Consider the following 6126-nt stretch of genomic DNA (forward strand, 5'->3'; position numbering starts at 1 on the left):
ATAATAGCAGTGAAATAAAAACTTTGACATTTCTTGATTATCCAAGAACTTAAATTATTTTTACAGAAATAAAGAAATGTACAACAATTATTTTTTTCACAAAGCCATCCAACAACGATTTTCAAGTTTTAATACAACATTTTGGAAGCAAACTTTGTAAACAACTGACATTGGCAATTTTGTAATATGTCTTATTTCACACATTTCGATTGGTCTAACTGCATGCTATTTTGTAATACCAAAGATTTCCTCCCGCCCAGACCATTGGTGTCAAAAAGTATTTTTAGCCAAAAAAGTCATATACGACATTTTAGAAGCCCAGCGACGATATAACAAATAGCAAGTCAAAGTCTTAAACAGGTCGAGAACTCTATATTTCTTTACGTCCGAATATATTTGCATAGTAATTTCCAAAACACAAGGCCAATACAGCCTTGACAAACTGACCAATCGACTCAATGAGCTACAATGCATTGTGGGCTACTACGTGTTTACTACAACCGGAAAACACATGGAATTAGTGGAAGAACTGTCAACTAATATAGTGTCTGGGATTCTCAAAATATATGTTTTTGTTCTGCGAATGTGATTATTGTAAAATATATAACATAATCTTCAATTTGCATGCTCAGATTAAAAAAAGTATTGTTTACGGGCTTCACTATTCGACTTTCTTTTTCGCCTTGTTAAAGTTGTTGAACAGTTTTTTTTCCATTGTTGTGCATTGTACCTGTGCAATAATTTTACGACCTGAAACAGTGAAATTTGAGATGAAATGTCCACTGTCCACTATTAATTTTTTTGAGCACTTTTAAACCTGTATAATGTCATTCCAAAATCATTTCTGCCAAGAAAAACACGAAAACTTTCATTGAAACACTTCTTTCTGTACTGGATGTGTAAAATTTTTATCAGGACCTGAACTGAAAGTAAGAACATCATAACCCCCGGACCCCCCTTTTGGATTCGCCACTGAGCGGGTATGGTATATAGCTTAATACATTTTGTATAGCTTCATCCATCAATACAAAAAAAAGTCCGTTTGTTGCTAATTTTATCACAAAAAATACCTCAGAGGTTTTTTATCGTTCGGCTGCTGTCATGTTGACGTATATCTCCAATATTTAAAACCTCTGGATCACAGTGGGTGCCATATTACCTATTCTTTTTATTCTAAAACGTGCTTTGTATATAGAAATAAGAAGATGAGGTATGAGTGCCAAATGAGACATCTTTCCAAAAAAAGACATAATCTAGTTAAGTAAGCAGTCATAGGTTCAATGCCAAAAAGTACGCTATAAATGACCCAAAAATTACTTATTTAAACAATCCCCCCAAAAAAAACAAAAAAACGGCCCAATACAATATATAAAAGGAGAAGAAATCTATCTAATAAATAAAAACGTATATAGGTTTGTATATATAGGATCCTGTATTTCAGTGGTTGTCGTTTGTTTATGTGTTACATATTTGTTTTTCGTTCATTTTTTTTATATAATTGAGGCCGTTAGTTTTCTCGTTTGAATTGTTTTACATTGTCATAATGATATCGGGGCCTTTTATAGCTGACTATGCGGTATGGGCTTTGCTCATTGTTGAAGGCCGTATAGTGACCTATAAATGTTAATTTCTGTGTCATTTTGGTCTCTTGTGGACAGTTGTCCCATTGGCAATCATACCACCTTCTTTTTTATATTAGATCCAACGCTGCAATTTTCACAAAACATACATGTATCAAATTCCACCTCGTCGCACAAACATATGGATAACATCATTACAGCTTATTTCCTAATGCATGTAGAGCAAAACTTTGGTTAGCTTGCTTGCTTTGTTTGCATATTGTACAATCATATTAGGATAACAACCAATTAAATTCAAATAGAAAATATACAAGTTAAACTATGCCTATATATATTGTTTAAAGAAGTCAATCTTATTTTCAAAGCTTGTATAAACAACTATACACACAAAGCAAGCAAGCCAATCAAAGTTTTACTTTACAAGCATTAGGAAATCAGCTGTAATGATTTTATTCAGTTTGGCAAATGTCCGAGCCCGTTAAAAAACGAAAACAAAATGAAACTACAGTTGCTGACTGCACTACCTTCAAAACAAAGGGAACAGTTTGGAAGTCTCATATACTGAAATGTGACAAAAATAAATACTTGTTAACACTGCCATGTATGTAAATATTTCTTCGCCTTTTTTACGAACACAAAATTCAAGGATCACACATTTGCCTTTAATTATCTATACGGAAATTGCTGTACTTGTGAATATTAGCACCGGCTGTTATCGACGGCTTACTTTACACTAGTAAGTTTGTCTCATGGGTAATTTTGTTTTTTGCTGTTGTTTCGTTGCTGTCTGGTGGACGAATACATGAAATCTCCGTGACATCATCAAACATATTAATGGCTATATATCGGGTAATTCAAACCCTTTTTTCTTCGCAAAGAAACAACTCTTCGTTAATCTGACCATGGAAGGAATACTTTGTATCACGAACTATAAATGAGGATACACAAAATGAAAAACTAAGCGAAATTGTGAATCCCGCATTGCACGAAAAAATGTGTTGTATTTCAGTAAATAACATGTGTTCTCGGTTGATTGTAAACACTTAGTAGTCCATCATGCATTGTTACTCATTTAGTGGATTGTTCAAAAACCTAGGTAAAAATAAATTACGTCACATGTAAATAAACAATTACATGTGCGAGAACATAAGTATGCTATTTATGCATTTCCATATAAGGTAGTGGTCCCGACTTGTTAAAGCATGACAAAATAAAGAGTTGAAACAGATTATTTAAGTGAAGAAAGTCCAAGGACCTTCACTCTGCACAAATTCATCAGACCAGAACAAAATTCAAACTTGATCTGTAACGTGTCATGATAAAACAATAAACCAAATATCAAATCAATATCTTCATGCATGAAGAAACCAGGTGCTCCGCAGGGCGCAGCTTTATACGACCGCAGAGGTCGAACCCTGAACAGTTGGGGCAAGTATGGACAAAACATTCAAGCGTGATACAGCTCTGAATTTGGATTGTGATCAAATTTTTGACATTACATGGGTTTTTTTTACACAAAACAAATGTCAAGATTTTACAAATCAATTAAAGATTTCTTCTTCAAACTTTTTAAATCTAAAATTAAATAGTTGATCATGACACAGCATAGGTTTCTGACACAGAACGAATGTGGTCTAATGAACTTAAAAGTTTTTTTTTGCCTTTGAGCAATTCAATATGCTGTTGAATATTAATCCTCTCAAAAAAATGTTTGAAGAAATTTTCTTTTTATTTATGAAATCTGAAATGAGAAAAATTTACCCCCCCCCCTTTTTTTTCACATCCCCATTTCCCTTTTTCCAAAACTGATATCAATTCAAATTTCTAATGGAGTTTGCAACAATAACTACTCTTTTAAATACATCATAAAATATTAAAATGTAAAATAAAGTGCTTGATATCACTGAATGGTAAAGATTGGTTGGTAGTAAAAGTGAATATACATTGTTTATTGTATAAAACAATAAAAAAAACTTCATCAGCAACATTTTATATTGGCAAATTTCCAATGAAGTTATTTACATAAAGTTATTGGCAAATAAAAATAGATAATGACATCATAGTCATGTCTGGCAAATGTCCAACATACATTATCTAAAAACATTTTAGATAAGATAAGGAAAAAAGCTTCATCAGCAACATTTTATATTGGCAAATTTCCAATGAAGTTATTTACATAAAGTTATTGGCAAATAAAAATAGAAAATGACATCATAGTCATGTCTGGCAAATTTCCAACATATATTATCAACTACTATTCTATACAAAGAAAGATAACTCCAATTGAAAATTAATTGCTATTGCACAATATTGTGCAATTAGATATTTCTTGCTATTGTGCAATACTGTGCAATTGAAAATTTCTTGCTATTGACAATACTTGATATGGAATCCTGATTTGGACCAACTTGAAAACTGGGCCCATAATCAAAAATCAAAGTACATATTTAGATAAATCATATCAAATAAGCCCAAGAATTTAATTTTTGTTAAAATCAAACTTATTTTAATTTTGGACCCTTTGGACCTTAATGTAGACCAATTTGAAAACTGGACCAAAAATTAAGAATCTACATACACAGTTAGATTTGGCATATCAAAGAACCCATTTATTCAATTTTTGATGAAATCAAACAAAGTTTAATTTTGGACCCCCATTTGGACCAACTTGAAAACTAGGCCAATAATTAAAAATCTAAGTACATTTTTAAATTCAGCATATCAAAGAACCCCAAGGATTCAATTTTTGTTAAAATCATAAGTTTAATTTTGGACCCTTTGGACCTTAATGTAGACCAATTTGAAAACGGGACCAAAAATTAAGAATCTAAATACATAGTTAGATTCGGCATATCAAAGAACCCCAATTATTCAATTTTTGATGAAATCACACAAAGTTCAATTTTGGACCCTTTGGGCCCCTTATTCTTAAACTGTTAGGACCAAAACTCCCAAAATCAAACCCAACCTTCCTTTTATGGTCATAAACCTTGTGTTTAAATTTCATAGATTTCTATTTACTTATACTAAAGTTATGGTGCGAAAACCAAGAATAATGCTTATTTGGGCCCCTTTTTGGCCCCTAATTCATAAACTGTTGTGACCTCAACTCCAAAAATCAATCCCAACCTTCCTATTGTGGTCATAAACCTTGTGTTAAAATTTCATTGATTTCTATTTACTTATACTAAAGTTATAGTGCGAAAACCAAGAAAATGCTTATTTGGGCCCTTTTTTGGCCCTTATTTCCTAAACTCTTGGAACCAAAACTCCCAAAATCAATCCCAACCTTCCTTTTGTGGTCATAAACCTTGTGTCAAAATTTCATTGATTTCTATTTACTTATACTAAAGTTATAGTGCGAAAACCAAGAAAATGCTTATTTGGGCCCTTTTTTGGCCCTTATTTCCTAAACTCTTGGAACCAAAACTCCCAAAATCAATCCCAACCTTCCTTTTGTGGTCATAAACCTTGTGTCAAAATTTCATAGATTTCTATTCACTTAAACTAAAGTTATAGTGCGAAAACCAAGAAAATGCTTATTTGGGCCCTTTTTGGCCCCTAATTCCTAAAATGTTGGGACCAAAACTCCCAAAATCAATACCAACCTTCCTTATGTGGTCATAAACCTTGTGTTAAAATTTCATAGATTTCCATTCACTTTTACTAAAGTTAGAGTGCGAAAACTAAAAGTATTCGGACGCCGGACGACGACGACGACGCAGACGCCAACGTGATAGCAATATACGACGAAAAATTTTTCAAATTTTGCGGTCGTATAAAAAGTGAGGAAAACTCATTTGCAGAACTGATGGATTGACAGACAGACAGATGGAGTGCAAACCTAAGTCCCCTTTGCCTTCATTGCTAGGGGACTAATAATTCATGAATGAAGGTATAGGGAAACTAGAAATGCCAATACACCTTATCGCTATTTGTCCGCCATTGCTGGAAATCACACAGGTTCCCGTAAAATTTTGACGTCATAAAACAAAATGTCTGACGCCACAATGGAAAAGTGATTGTTGTTGACGTCAAAAGTTCAAGCGGACGGGTCAGCCGGGAATAGCGATAAGGTGTATACTATTACAACTGCATACCAAATATCATTGACATATCATAAGTGATTACCCTTTCACTGTCCTAATCACAAACTTAATTGTAAACTATTCTAAGTCTAAGTCAGACCAAGACATAGAGAACAGAGCCAAATGATCTCCATAGACACTAAATATTGAAAAGCTCATACAACTGCAAGCCAAATACCATTGAATCCCTTTAAATTGACCTAATCACAAACTTTTGTTTGGTTTCTGTCTCATTGACATATACCCCACACCTCTCGTCCATTCAAAGCTCTGTTTAAACAATTATTGACCTAATTACAAACATTAACAATAGTTGACACTGTCGCCAATGGTAAAAAAAATATATGTACATCAGTGTCACTTTTTGACTATGTCAAGGCCAGATAATAATATCCTTTCCCAGCTGTCTGTAGACTGAAAGCAAACAAGGGGTTCAGTGATTTTTGGTGTTACTAAAT

This window comes from Mytilus edulis, chromosome 2 (genome assembly GCF_963676685.1).
Source record: "Mytilus edulis chromosome 2, xbMytEdul2.2, whole genome shotgun sequence".
NCBI lineage: Eukaryota > Metazoa > Mollusca > Bivalvia > Mytilida > Mytilidae > Mytilus > Mytilus edulis.